Raw genomic sequence first — 15,805 nt, forward strand, 5'->3', positions numbered from 1 at the left:
CAGGAGGCAGGAGAAGGCAGCCCGGACCAGCTCTGTGCTGCCTGTCCGAGCCGTGCAGGCACACACGGTGAGCACGGTCCAGCACTCCCGTGTGTCATCTGTCACCACAGCTCGGGGGCTCACACCGTCCTGTCGCAGCCCGGCATCGACTGGGAAGCTCCTACGAACATCTCAAGGGCAGATTTCCCATCCCGCGTGTGATGCAATGACAGATTCCGGGGCGGGATTGAGGAACGGGAGCAGGAGCTGTGCCAGGGTCAGCTCGCCTCCAGCTGGCACTCCCGCGTGTTTATCCCACTCTGTAGGGCCGTCACCACACCCACATCCCAGCTGAAACAAACTCCACCTTTAACTGTGCCCTCTGCACTGCCTCAGCCACAGAACSAGGACAGGGACACAGTACAGTGACTGTCACACACACTGCACTCACCTTTCACAGGTATAGATTAAGAACAGCGTGCAAGCACAGCAATGCCGTGTCACATCTGGATATAAATGCATACCCAGACAGTATTTACCTTTCTTACACGAGGTCACACAATAACCCTACACGCACTCCTGCAGTGTGGCATCCCAGTCTGCGATTTCCAACCATTAGGGATGGTTGGATACCTTGTTGTATGGTCTTCTGGTCTCACTCTTAAAATTCTGCTTGCGCTTCAGCATTTAATCTTTTTCTTTCTGTAAGAATAAAGCTCAAACTTTCTTGTGTCACTTYTATGGCCTATTTGCTACTATAGTAGTAAGATTAAAATGAGGTAAAAAGCAAAAAGTTCAAGCAATATCCGTGACAGGCACACTGACAGCTCAGCAGCAGAGCTGTATTCCCAAAACTCAGGATGCATATGAGCTTATTAAAATTTAGTCTTTTCGTGTATGTCTTTCCTATTTCAAACTTCATCACTGCTTCATAGCTGCCAAAGTATATAAACTACAGAGCTTAGCTATCTTTTGGCTCCATAAACATAACCTCTTTATATGTATATCAGTCTTGAAGTAGGTTTTGCATATAGCCAGTGAAACAGAGCTGTAAATAAAACAGTGCYGACAGAAACAGCTTGTCCTCAAAATGTAAAGCACATAAATTTGCTGAGCTTYCTTGCCTTCAAAAGCATTCTGTTACACAGCAAAGAGACCAGAATATGCATACTTATTAACCACTTTGGTGCAGCTACTAAAGAATAAGTAGAATGCTGTCTCTCTAGACAGCTTGATTTAGAGACCCCAGGGGTAGAGCTTGGGCCTGACTGTGCGAAAAAATATCCAGCAAAGTCATTAGAAGCAGCTGGAAAAGTAAAGAAAAATCAGTTGTAATGCCCACTGTTGAAAGGACCTGTATTTTTAAGAGATTTGGTTTAATTATACTTGAGAGCTTTAACTCACAGCTACATCTCTAGCTCCAGTATTTAACAGAATAAGCAGTATATTTTCACAAAACACTAATGCTGCTTTTATTTTTCTATTTAATATGGGATTGTTCCTGCAAGATAGATTTTGTACACCACAAACAAGGTAGGACAGAAAATCACAGTGTTCGCATGCACTAACAAATGTTAAAGAAAAAGCATGATGAAATCTTGATTAAGCATTTCAGACTTTTCTTCAGATAACACCCTTAAAACTGACCCATTTTGAAGGCAAAGCCTCCTAGTGGGAAATGTACTGAATTCACAGTGTCAAGACCATAGATGACAGTGGGTTTTGGTTCCAGTCCCTGGCCTTTGATTTATTACTTATTTGACTCAGTATCATTGTATGYGAGACTGATTTTGGACTTTATTTCACACCCAACAGTAACAAGGTAAAAGCAGGGTAACCTTGGGAGCAAGGAACAGGGCAGAGCTCTCCTCATGTGGCTGCTGTGATCTTTGGGTGACAGAGGCTGCTCCCACATGTTCTCCTTCTGCCTGTGTGCCATACTGTCCACTATAATGATGTCCAGCATCAGGGGGGGAAGCTGAGGACACCCAGTAGGTTGCATTGGTTCAGGAACTCTTRGAAGTGTAGATTTTGAGCTCCTTTGGTCTAAAGAGGGCACTGGACTCAGACTTTTCCCTCAAGCTCTAACTACTGAGCTGTGACACAACGGGGTAGCAGCACTCGCTCTGGCCGTATTTCAGAGGGATGAAACCTGCTGGATCCTGCACTCATCGAGTCTGGCTCATTATGGAAGCTCACAGGGAATGCAAGGACACACGTGAGCTCAGGACTTCAGGAAGGTGACTAAATCTGGGCACTTCTCTCTGCCATCTCCTGTGGGTGTGCCTGGCATGCTCTCTGCTGTGAATCCTGGATTTTAGTACCTAACCACCCCTCTGGTTTTATATKACTTTTAGCCATCGAGCTCAGATTTGTGATTTATGCTCCACAAATAATGGCAGGAAGCTGGGTACAGCAATGTCCATCACTGTACATTCTAGGGGTGGCACCAGGCATCCCTTCCCCACCCCAGTGCCCTGGCCAATGAATGAATCCATCGCTCCCCACTCCTGGTGAACATCCACTTGACTGCTCGATAGTGCTCCCTCACCAGAAAGGTCTGTGGCCACATTTCAGCCGGCTGCAATGGCCCAGTAACAGCTGGGAGCTTGAGCAGCTGGCAGAGGTGCAGTCAGAGGGGATGTGGAGGAAAAGTTTGGGTGTGGGTCTCTATAAGTTGTTCAAACATGTTGGGCAAGAAGATTTCTAGCTCAAAACCAGAGAGACTTTTGGGAAAGGCTGCAACACAGATCCTGCTTCCCTGTGTTTGGATCTAAATGTGATTTTACAAATTATTTTGATTTTGATTTTTGCTCATTTTTCTTTCTTATTCTTTTTACTTTGAAAAAAGGATTGTTATCAAATAATTAAAATTTATCTCATTAAGCAGTTTTCTGATCTAAGTACTATAGTTTTAATGGTAATCTGAACTGCACTGATGCAAATTATAAGCATTGCAAATCTCAACATGAACACATAATGTCACTTATGCATTCTATGAAACCACAATCAATCAAGCTCTTGTCTCAAAACACAGTCACTACAAACTAATTACTGATACTGGCTGAGAGCCATCATGCATATTCTGCATATCACTATGATCTGGGCTTGTGTTTTTCGTAATTGTTTCTAATTCACTGATTTGTAAGAAGCCAAAAGCAGATGTTGGAACAGACAAAGACTATTACAAGTTGGAGGTTTTTGCCACTTTATGTATTTTTAAGGAGATTTTCCATACAGAGATCAGCGTGATCTAATTATTTTCTTGTGCTTCTATATGCAGATTGAGCCRTTCTAACAACACCTTCAAATTATTCCCATAAATGTGCTCTTCTCAGCCTGAAATGACCTTTGTCAGGAGGATCATATGGTCATGGAGCAGAAGGGAACAGTCTGGGGAACTTATCTTCATGTTCAAACAAAAAGGCTCTTTGTTATCAGAGATGGAAGGATGCTGCTTTCCTACACCTGCCTCAATACAAACATTGAGCCTGGAGGTTCAAAAAACACACTGAGAGTTGCAYAACATAATGCTAGCTTTCATTTGACAGTTTTATAAATTGTATGAGCAAATCCACCTATGGAGAAGTATTTTTTTATAAGCAACCATATAGTTTCAACTCAGGATATTTTTTTATGTACCGGGCACACAGCACTATTTGGTCTGTTTGAAGAGAAATGGATAGGCTGGTCAGAGGTATTTTTAGGAACTGGAAAATGTCATCTTTGGCAGGGATAGCSTAGCAGTACACAGAGAGACAGCAAACTCCATCACAGGCTGGGAAAAGATCCCAGCCCTCCTGTCACGTTGGTGGCAGGCGTTTAACAAAGGGCTTTCAGAGGGCCCTTCAACACAGCTCCTAAATCTGGTTCCCTGTGCAAGGAGGAGAGGAGCTGTCTGGGGCACAGCACGGAGCTGCACAGGCCCACGTGTGCAATGTATCTGCAAGGGCATGAAATCACATGCAAAACCTGATTCAACTGAAAGCTTTTGCACAGTCACCCTTAATGTAAGACATACGGTTTTCATTATAATGTGCATAAAACATTTTAAATCAGTTTGACATGTTTTCAACAGGCAARGGGAAAACACTGGAAGGAGAAGCATGTCTGGGAGGTAACTGATGAAAAAACCCTGCAATCCCGGGATGAAAAGCAAAATTTGTTGTAAGCTGATAAAATATTTACTGTAACACACACGTTGAAATGATTACAAAAAGCYAACAAATTTCAAGTGCCATCTATTGAAAAGAACAGTAAAACCTTACCCAGTATATCAGTTGGCTGCATAAACTATATTTTTTACAGTAACAAATCCAAGGTAGGTCCGAGACCGATGCATTTCAAGTTATGACTGCCATCATTTGCTGCTTTTTCCACTCACTGTTAAAAAGCACAAATGACAGACAAGCAGCCTGTGCTTTTTCAGCTYATTAATCCTTGTGGGTTTGTGGTCAAGCTGTATTCCACCAGCTCCAGAAACAGAYACAGCCTGTCCAGATTCCAAAAGCCAAAAGCTTCCTATTATTTACAGAATCTAAGAAAGGTGGAGCACAGACCTGTAATGAAGTGCCTCAGCACAGAAGCAAGAACAATGTAATACTAATAAAATATGAAGCAAACCTGGCAGAGTTTTCATTTCTTTCAAATACTTTTTATGTAATGGTGCATATAAAATACACTATTATAAAGCAGGTTTGCTATTTTTTTATGCCAAATCAATCATTTGAGGGTCCTTCAGGAAGTGATGTCCACATTGCAGGGCTGGAGGCTGAGTGTACAACAGGAGGATGGGTCTCCAGGTCTTGGGGGGAGTTTTGGGAATTTTGGAACTGGTGCTCTCCCTATCTGCCATCTCAACTGGGAAACACCTCCCACCAGTCTCACTCAGCAAAGCTTCTCAGCTCTGCCAGACTCCTCTTTCTGGGCATCCCTGGAAGCCAGTCAGCTTTAAAAGTGATGGACAATTTGGTGCCTCTTTCTAAAGCCCATGGTGGGTGTTTCACACACATCAGTCAGGTTCCACACAAAACAAGCAAAGGACAGCTCTTTTGTGCTCTCTGCTTTACTGGGGAAAGAAAGGCTCCACCTGGGATTCTTAGGGCTTAGCTTTGAACTGGGAGGAGGCTGCACATCATCTCCCCATCACACCCCAGGAACATGGCATCCAGAAATGAGAATTTGATAAAGAGGTGAGGCCCCTCCTTGCAGCTCGTCATGCCCTTCTCCAGCTCCTCCATAAAACCACCCAGTTTGGAATTCCTATCTGCATTAACCCCTGCTACATGTGCAAAATCCAAACAGGCCTGAATTTCCCACAGCTCCCACCTCCATCAGGAGACTTCACCCAACACACAACACAACTGAGACAACTATTCTCTGCAATCAAAAGTTTTGGCAAAGCTGGGCAACTTCTATCTAGTTGTTCTTGCTACTGGATTTTATTTTATGGGTATTAATTGTGGTTTCTTTACTGGAACAGGGACTGCACAGGCATTTTTCCTTTCTCCTAGGCTCTTCCCAAGCTCAGAATTGTTAGCTTCAAGTGAGAACCAAAAGAGTGAAGACTTGTACAGCACAGCTTCATCAGGATTTAGGTATCTAGGTACATAAAAGCAAATAAAATACTACTGCTTAAATAGGCCAAATGTTTAAAATGACACCAATATCTGAAAAGATCTGGTTAATTGTTTATGCTCGACCTTCCACTTCTCAGCCCACTCACCAATGTATTTATTTATATTACCAATATATTTATAYCACAGTGAAATCAAATCAGTGAGATTTTCATGACTAAAATATAGACATTTGCTTAGCTTTCCATTCCCATGCATAAACACAGATATATAAACACAAGGAATGTATAGGCTTATCCACTCAAYACTGCTCAAAAAGTATTTGAAGTAATGACTCTGAGGGAAACAAATCTTTTAAGCTGATCACTAAAAAAAACAAATCAGAGAACACTGAAACTATTTATGATTTGAAGTTAAACATAGCCAGAAAACTGGAAAATCAGAATTTTCTACTTTCTGTTTGAATTGATGCTTAAATTATGAAAACTAACAAATGTCTTTCTGCTTTTAAAATAGGGTAAAAACAAAAAAAAAAAAAGCCCAAACATTCAAAATATTTTAGATTGAATATGGCCCTTGTTCAGTCTGAAACAAWGATTTTCTTTAATGTTTTGATTTGGCAGCAAACCCCAAATCAATTGTTTGCATAGCTCTGCTTTGAACATAGTAAGATGTCAGACAAGAAAGCAATTGGGGATGAAAAGAAAAATAAAAAAGGAAATAATCTATCAATTCCYGAGTAAACACTGCTCAGAAAACACTTTAAATCCCATGATTCTCATTAAAAAGGCATTAATAACCTGGAGAAATTCCAAAAAAGGTCAACAGTAATGATAACAGCATTACAGGGCACTGTTTATGAAGGGAGATTAAGGGAATGCAATTTGTGTATTCTGAGATAAAAATGCATGCTGACAACATGGTTTTATCACAGGAGGAGGAATACAGCTGGAAAACTGTAATGAAAACTATGTAACAGCAACACAGGGTTCTGGCTGCAATGCATGTTATTTCATGAAAAATTACTTGAAATAAAAGCTSATGGTGAGTGGGAGTTGTGCATAGTAAAATGTATCTGGAGTAGGTTCAGAATACTTTAAGCAGGGAATCAGGAAGCTATTTTAAACACTGGCATAAATAATACAGATTGTGATTTAAAAGCAGAGCACAAAAAAATAATTCCTAAGGGAAGATTCATAATGGTCTGTTTYGTATGCACAGRATTTCATTCTCTGAAGGTGAAGTGGGTTAAACCCACAGAAAGCAACCACAAGGCAGAGGAAATTCACTGCAGTAAATACACAGATTGCAAAGCATGTTCTATTTTGACCCTCACACACATTTTAAAACAAATACTCAAGTGCATGCAGCGTGTATGGCATCCGTTTCTCCTTCCTGGTTCAAATTCTACTCTGGATTAGGATTAGCAGAGGAGAAAAAAATCCAAATAAACCTGCTTGAATATATAAAAAGCATTTTACTGTTTTTACTAAAGATCACAGCTATTGCCATGTTCAATACCTCCTGTTAAACCCCAGGGCCCTTCCTATGCCAGGCCCTCAGCTGCCTTTTCCTGATGCCAGAGCATGTCCCCACAAGCCCCAGGAGACCTTCATTTCTATCAAAAGGCATTTGGGTCTCACAGATTTATTGTTTGGCAGGGCTCTCATCCTGTGCAGCATCCCAGGTGCTCCCTGCAGATGCCCCCTATCCATGTGCCCTTCCCACTGGATCTGCAGTGGGAGCAGTGGCTCTCATGGACCAAGCACAAGGTTAAACTCCAGGCTGCATCCCTGGGTCACAGCCTCCCTGTGACAGCAGCTGTCCCACTTTCTGTGTGTCTGGAGCAGCATCAGTGCAATTACTGGGCCAGGGAGAGAGAGACAGAGGAGATACCGTGTGCCTGTGGGAACTGAGAAGCCCCAGGAAAGGAGTCAYGAAATAAATAAAGTGGAACAGCTTCCCTGGGAGCAGACACCCGGCATCCCCGCAGCCCGCCCTGCAGGGCTCTATCAGGGCGCTCCTCTCCTTTGTGCTAAAGTCCATCCCCCAAAAGACACACAAAGAGGTCTAAATCAAAGTTCATTTTTCCTTTGCTGAATTAAGGAACAAGGAGATCCTTTTATTTATTTATCTTTTAAATTTTTTGTAAGGAGGGAGGTATGTAACTGCAGATTTTTGCCAAAGGCGCTGAACTGCAGGTGGCCTGTGCAGAGMTGGGCAGGTCACTATGTAGGACAGGTAGGACTCAGACTTTCAGCTTTCACTTGACAATTTCTCCTTTACAACTTGCTGGGTTCTTCTTTGGATCCTCTATTTTTGCTGAGATTTCTGGGCACTTACTGCAGCCCAAGAGTCTCCTGAACAAAGAAATACTGTCTTGAGAGGCCACAGCCACCCACTAATTGCCTATGTCTCTACTAGCAACATCTAAAATAATTTTTTAGAAGGGGTTGTATTATAAAATTTGTGACACAGAATGAAAAGACTGTTTTTCTATGCCACTTTAACAGGAATATGTAGATTTGTGCTAAATACTATGAAACACTTTAAAGTTGAAGCATTACTTATAGCTTCTATTCTGCTTATTCATGCTTGTAAGAAATATTTGGCTATTTGAACAGGTTTTTCACATCAATTCAAGTGAATTTGTTTAAATTAAAAGTTTAAATMTAACACATATATAAATCTAAACTAAAGAAATACTGCTATGCTAATAGTTTTTACCTATCTTTCTAAACATCTTCTTAAAATATTTGTATTCTGGTTATCTTCCAGTATTATTCTTCAGAAGTTAGAGAGGAYTTATTTCACTTCAGTGTGAATTAGTTAGCTTTAGAACTTTACTTAATMCTAAAAATATTTAATTCCTGTGAATTCATAGTGCAAAAAGGGAATCAGAATCTCCCTGTGCAATGCAAGCCAGCTGAGGCAGCTGTTCCCAGAAAGAGGACAAATGGAGAGTGCCTGAGATTATCAGGGATGACCTTTCAGAAGAGGAAAAAGCATCTAATTAGAGCTACTTGAAGGCCTGTGTGTGATCTTCAAGCCCAAACTTTCTTCCACAACTGAATATCTAAGAATGACTTCCCTTTACAGAAAAAAAAAAAAGAAAAAAAAAAGAGAGAGAGAAAAAGAGAAAGAAAAGCCACAGAGGCTGTGGCTGCCTTCATTAAGAGCCAACACCAGAGGTGTCAAAGGCCTGATGAGGACACAGGAGATGCAGGCAGGATTCACCTCAATAAATGTGGAAGTCTTCCATGTCTGAGCCAGCCTCGGTCCCATTCTTAGTCAACATAACCAGTGAATTAAAGTAAATGCTTTAATGTTTGGTCAGAAAGATCACACACAGATCCACTGGATTCATTTGTTCTATCTCCTCTAAAACAACAGGACCTCAGTGCACTCATGCAGGCAGAGATAATTATCACTACACACACACTGGGAATTGAGGTCAGATACATTAGTGTCCATCTCTGCTCTATTCAGCTTGGATGAAGACCATGAATTCACATCTCCCTCATCTCCAAAACAGCTCCTCCACCTCCCAGAAGGAAAATGGCAGGTTCACCTGTTACAGCTGTTCCATATCCTTTGAGAAACTGAACCAAAGACTCAGCACCCATCTGCAGCCCACAGCTACTGAAGGCTCTCTGAGAAGACAATCACATTCAAATTCCACCTCTTCAGAATCACAGAAGGTGAGGGATTTATGCCAGACAGAGGAGCTCCAACCARCGGGATGTACTGGCTGTGCAGGGTCTGTTGACCCAACTAGAAGGAAATATTCAAAGCAGCCGTAAGAATCCCAATATCCAGGAGTTTTTGGGGGAGGCTTTGCAAATGCCGGACCCTCAGCAGAATCACCCCCAGCACCATCTCCCAAACCTCACAGGCTGGCCACCTTCCAGACCTCACTGACTGCTACAAACACCAAACCTCTGCAGGGTAAAGCCCTTCTGAGGATGGCTTGGGCTGGATCCCAGACAGGGCATCCTCACTCCTGGAGGGTGAGATGGGGCTGTGCATCCCCCCAGAGCACACCCTGCTCCTCTGCAACCCGTGGAACCAAGGCCTTAATAACTCCCTGTGCTGGCAGGTCAGGCAAGCAAATCGACACAGCTCCATAGCAACAGACATGAAATTAAAGCAGTAAAATATGCAGGAGGACTCAGTGCATGCAGAATTATTATCCAGGAACATTTTTTATTTAGAAAATCTGCAGTAGCTGTTTTGTGTGGGTGCAAAATGAAAGGTGAAGGGAATGAAGAGATGCAAAAGTAACTGGGGAAAAGGAATAGGGTCAAAAACTGCCACAACTGCATTTGTTAGATTCTGTAGTAAAAAAGATCTGAGAAACTTTAGTGCCACAAATGAAATTACGAAATACACATATAAGAAAGGGAGAAGAGTGTGATTGAAACTGTACAGGAAACAAATGTTGCATATGGTTGGATCTGAATGTCAGGATGGTTATAATGGCTGTGGGATTAGGTGTGGRATACAAGTGAAACATTCAAAGCATGTGCTTTGAATCTGAGAAAGATGCTTCCTCCTTTTTTATTGCCAAGGTGATGTTTAAAAAAAAAACAGATCAAAAGCACAAGTAATTGACCACTGTGTGTCTGCTCTTTGCCGGACATGGAATGGCTTAAAGATCTAATGCTCCAGTTAAAGCCCTCCTCATCTGGTTTCTCAGGGAGCCTGGGCTTTTGTTCTTCCTCTTTTCACTTGCAAGCTCCCCTGCACCCGTCAGAGAATCTCTGCTCTACAGCTGTCAATAAACATGGTTAGATCAAGAGATTCCTTGTTATTAGTTCAAGAAATTGTAGAAAAGAACTAATAGTCAGTCATAGATAAGATGTTCCATCATTTGGTATCAGCTCACTTCACCTGGTCCATCTTCAAAACCCTTTTTTGTTCTAGGACTAATTATTTAAAGTACACTCAACCTGGTGTAGCTCATTTCCTAATTTCAGCATTCTTATGCATGTGACACCTGCCACATATTYAAATCATTGAATATTCCTAGGAATGGAAACATGAATTTCCTAGTTTCACCACTCAAGTACCGTTATCACTGGTTGCAGGATGGGAACATGGTGCTCACTAATTAAACACTGCATTAGTAACCAGGTTAAATGTTCTTTGACATACCCTTGTTCTTAATTGTCCCCCCCCTCCCAAGAAAAGGGGCAATCTTGGAATGTGGGTTATGAAGTGCTGTTAAATAAGTTACAGCAAAAAAATAGACACCACTCTTCTCATCGCTCTTACCTTTGTGCGATTTTGCTTTTAAAATGAAGAATCCATATTTATTTTAAGGACCAGTCAAGACAGTCTGCTATCTCCAAATACAGGTTTTCCATTGGTTTTGATTTGGTTTTTTTTTTTTTTCCCAAACAGCCAAATAGTGTGACTTTGCATTAGAAAACTTGGTACACCATCAGCATTTTAAGAAGTGTTTCAACATAATAGGTAGATGTCYGAGGCAGTAGTTAAAAAGATTCATGAATTTCTTTGCGTTTCATCAGAATTGTTCAAGTTAGCACATTCTGTAACTTGGTTTTTGTATTCTGTACTGCTGTTCCTGAACAACATGGACAACAGTTCTATTATTTTCCTACTGCTTGCAGAAATTTGGTACAGAGAATAAAGAAAAGTCATGCAAATACCAGACACAGCATTCTTGGATAGATATGCTGGTAAAACATATCTTTCTAATATTTTATCAAACTTTCCAAGATAAAACAAAGTCCTATCGTTGCAAAATGATGCAATCAGAAAGAAGTTCTTGACAGTGAAGTAAATTTCCAGAATTACCTCTAAGACAATCCTCTCACAGAACTTACACACCAATTCATGTTTTTCAAGTGAAGCATGTACACACACATRCATCAGACACTGTTATTCCCACACTGTCACACTGAAATGAGGGAGTGAGYTGACAAAAGACCTGTAAAATAATACAGCCAGATGTCAGGAATATAACCTAAATCAGAGCATTTCTGTTTTGTTTTTAAAATAAATGAAGTGACTGCCTTTAGAATACAGACACATATGGAAGTAAAGTAGCAATACAGATTAATTTATCTGCTAATTTTATACCAATGGATAACTGGTCACTACTCCTTGCTTTCACAAGGGACCCCCAGAAAAAAATTCCTGGACMTTTAGTGTCCTGGGAATCTAATCCTCACACACCAGACAATTAAAAAAAAAATTAAAAAACCCTAAACTTCAGGAAGACCATTATGTTTTAACAGCTACACATTTTTAACAGACAAAACATAATTTGCAGCTAACACTTGTATTTTTCTGATCTGTTTGGTTTATTTAAGCTCTAGTCTTAATATTTCTAGTTGTCTAGGGTAGTTTCCCTTGTCTCCTTTTTGATCACTGACTAACAAAGCACCTGCACCAACTGAATACTCACAACCAAGTAAGGGCAATACATTCTGCTCCACCTGTCTCTCCTGAAACTCTTAATAGTCCTAAAGCCTTCAAAGATGAATCTGTTCAGACAGGGACATCCTACCCCAAGACTCATTTATTGTGACTTGATAAATTCACCAGGAAAAAGTAGGAAACACGTGTTGAAATTACTTAATTTGCCTTGAAGTTAAATAACATTTTTGGTAGAACAGTGATTGTTTAAAGATAMATTTTTTAAATATATCTTCCATTTTTATTAAGTGGCCAACAAAGGGCAGGAAAAACATGACTTGTACCTTKCAACTACTTAACTACAGATCTGAGTGATGCACTATTTAAAGGGAAAGAAAGTCCAGCAACACAGGATTACAGAACTGCTGGGAGGCAGAAGGGACCTTTTGAGACCACCCAGTCAATTCCCCACTCAAGCAGATCTAGCTGGAAGAAGCTGTGTAGGACCATATCCAGCTGASTTCTGAATATGTCCATGGATGGAGACTCCACAACTTCTCCAGGCAGCATGTGCCAGTGTCTGACCACAGATTAAAAAAAAAAAAAAGTGTTCTCTTTTGTCCAGATGGAATTTCATCTTTTTGAATTTGTGCTCGCTGCCTATTGTCCAAAAAACGTAAGTGCTCTGTGTGGTGAAAGCTTCTGAGATTTTCCCATTAATCTGAACAGAAAAAAGTTTTAAGGTCCAAACTCCCCGTGATGACCCTTCTTGAAATATAATCCATAGCAGTTCAATGGCACTAAAATCCAAAATATTGCTATTTCAGCCAGATTCAGTAATAAATGGCCAGATGTTTTATTAGCAGTGCAAAATACTGAACTTTTTTGTGGTCTTTTGCTACCTGGAATGTTTATTACTGTCCCAAGCTGTGAATAGCAGACAGTCCTAACACAGTTTGGGAGCTGACCCTAACTGGGGCTTTCTTAGGGCTCCTTTGGTGCAGTGGTGTTTGCACCTCTACTCTGTGGGATCCTGAAGGTGCTAAAAGGTCTGGGACAGAATTAATGTTTTTGCTTCGGTCTTAACAACTTCTTGTGAAACTTCAGCAATTCCATGGGCTCTAAGAAACAGCTCCAACAGCAAGTATTCAGTAAACCACCCCAAGTGTGCCTGTAACACCAAAAGCAAGAAGACCACAACTTTACAGAAATGCTGAACACAGCTGATCAAATGCCCTTCWCAAATTCTGATGCTCACAGAAATTTAAATATGTGTCTGTGTTAGTTTAAACATGCAGAACTTTTAAAAGTTATTGCCATAACTTTTGCTAAAGATTCTCTTCTTTACCCCTGTCTTTGAAAGTTTATCAGTACTTTGCAGCTTGCAGAGGCAGATTTTGAATCCTTTCACTATGCACTCTAATGGAAATCAAAAAAGAAGATGAGAAAGACTATCAAAGGGAGCAAAACTATTCCCACGGTTCTCAACAGGATGTGGACATGAACTACAGGAATTCAGGAGGGATTTCTAGGACTRCACAAGAATGTGAACATGTAGAAGAACTTGTGGTCCTGTTTATTCAATTACAAAAAATTGTAGGATTCAGCACAGCGTCTCAATACAAAACTAAGACTCACATTAATTAAGTCTTTTTGTGCCTTTTTGTGAGGGCATTTGCTGCAATACATTTTGCACTACTTTTAATATTGTATAAATGAATCACATCTAAAAGAAAGACCAGCTTCTAAAATCCATAAATTAAAAGGCTTGTAACTTTCTCTGGGAATAGATGTTCTATTATCTTCCTTAATGTTCCTGCCCTCTCCATCCTTCCCCGGGAAAGCAGGCACAGGTTTTAAGCCAAATTCACTACTACACTGCTGTGATTCRGATTTAATGCACAATAAAAACCATTATCAGCTCTCTCAAATGAATAATTTCTCCATGATTATAAATATTTTAGAAGTATAGGAAAAGCATCTCAGGATTATGTATGGTTCTCTATGCAAACTACATAAAATATGAATGATAGCCAAATCTATTTTGTTAAGACTTCAAGAGGTGAAGATGACTTGGACTCGTGTAAGAAGGCCTTAAGCTGTTAGAGGAAAAAAAGACTATGCAGATTTTGCATTTTGAAGCACAGAAAAGAAAGATGAAGTGATGTTACTAAAGAAGCAGAAAAAGATCAGAGCTTGGGAACAGCCTAAAAACATCCCAGGGTTYATTCTCAGTGCTATCCCTTTCTGACATTTTCCTGAATTATCTAAATATTTGTGTGTTTCTTCTGAGATTCAGCATGTTCCAAGAAAACAATCCGGCAAACAGGCGGATTTTCAGCAAAATGACATRACTTTTGAAGGTGCACAGTGATTGATGTTCACAAAACGCAGTGCAGGACTTGGAAAAAAACAGTGGTGGGCTGGATTTTTGTCTCTCATATCTGACTCCTGCTATGTGAACATTATCCCAATATATTTCAGACCAATATGAAGTAGAATAATCTCTATACATCAAGAAGGGCTTTTGGGAAAGAGAAAATGACACACCATTTMTTTTATGTATGACAAGGACATGTTGCTGTTATTCACCTCCATATCCCACTTCCCTTTTACTGATCCCCCCACTACTCCTTGTATGTTTTCTACATGGTGATGCCTCCTCTTTGCACAATGGCTACATCTTCCTGACTGAGTCACCAGAAATTCATGTGCAAGTRGGCCATGGGGAAGAAACTGGGTCCACCTGAAGCCAAGAGATAGCAATGGAAGAAAATCACATTAACCCTGTGCCAACACTGAGGAAAATGAACCCTAGCTGTCCCCTGACATGTTTTCCATGTCTGAAATGTCTCTCATTTGTGTCAGCTCTCACACTATGACATGATTTTGAACAGCTTTCCACTAAAAAAGCATGAAATATTTGGCAGGAAGAACTTAGAAGTACTCTGTAAAACAGACCTSGTTGCTGATTACTGCAAAAGGCTAATAACTTGATTATTATAAGGCAATTTAAGTGTAAAATTGAAAATAGTGAAATAATTTATCGAAAAATGTGTGTAACTCTTCTCCATAAGCACAGGACTCTTCATTAGAAGACCTTTTCATTCATTATTCACATTTCGCAAAGCAATGTTCATATTCACAAACAAAATGGCTGTGGTAGCCACAGCTTCAGATTTGATTGTCATATACCACATTTAGTTCAAACCTTGAAAAAAATATTACCTGTCACCCATGGGTCCACACCAATGGGAGACTGGGAACACTCAAGTCGCATGGTGCTATGAAATGAGCCAAAGAACTTGCAGGGATAGTGGTAAATCAGTATTAATCTGCCCTTCCAATGACCAAGCCAGTGAAGAGATTCTGCAACAGATTCTGTAATGTTTCTGGATTAAACATGGTGCTGGCAAATCTGAGATGGCTTTTCGTGGAAGTTTCTAAATTGCTTCTGGAGGTAAAATGAGTCTGGAAACCATATAGCCAGGAGGTAGTTGAGCTCATAAACCATGTCAGATGGGCTCTGTACAGGGCCAGCTCTGTCTCCATGATGAATTAAATAGCAGCACAAATATCCTGACCATTTGTAATTGAGAGCTGCCTGTACACGAATCAAATGATATGAAATATTTTATGAGTACTCATTAAAATTACRGAACCAATGGCACACCAGGTATTTAGTCTTGGGTGTACAACAAGCAGGGGCTGATTTAGCTGGTGGTCTGAGGTGGCCCGAGGCACTGGGAGACACTCTTGATTCAGCCATTGCAGTGCAGGTCCAAATCTGTCCAAATCTGCCCAACTCCTGCCCAGGCTGCCTGACTCTGGGTCTGACAGCTTGTGTCCCCAAAGCTATCAGA

General features: G+C 40.7%; 1 protein-coding gene across 1 annotated transcript in view; it reads right to left on the reverse strand.

Annotated features, from left to right (window-relative positions):
- The window catches only part of SYBU (syntabulin), a 40,607-nt gene that overhangs the window by 10,721 nt on the left and 14,081 nt on the right, over positions 1 to 15,805 (reverse strand). The window lies entirely within an intron of this gene.

This window comes from Malurus melanocephalus, unplaced genomic scaffold (genome assembly GCF_030028575.1).
Source record: "Malurus melanocephalus ecotype Western Australia unplaced genomic scaffold, MMel_1.1 scaffold_3, whole genome shotgun sequence".
In the NCBI taxonomy this organism is placed as follows: domain Eukaryota; kingdom Metazoa; phylum Chordata; class Aves; order Passeriformes; family Maluridae; genus Malurus; species Malurus melanocephalus.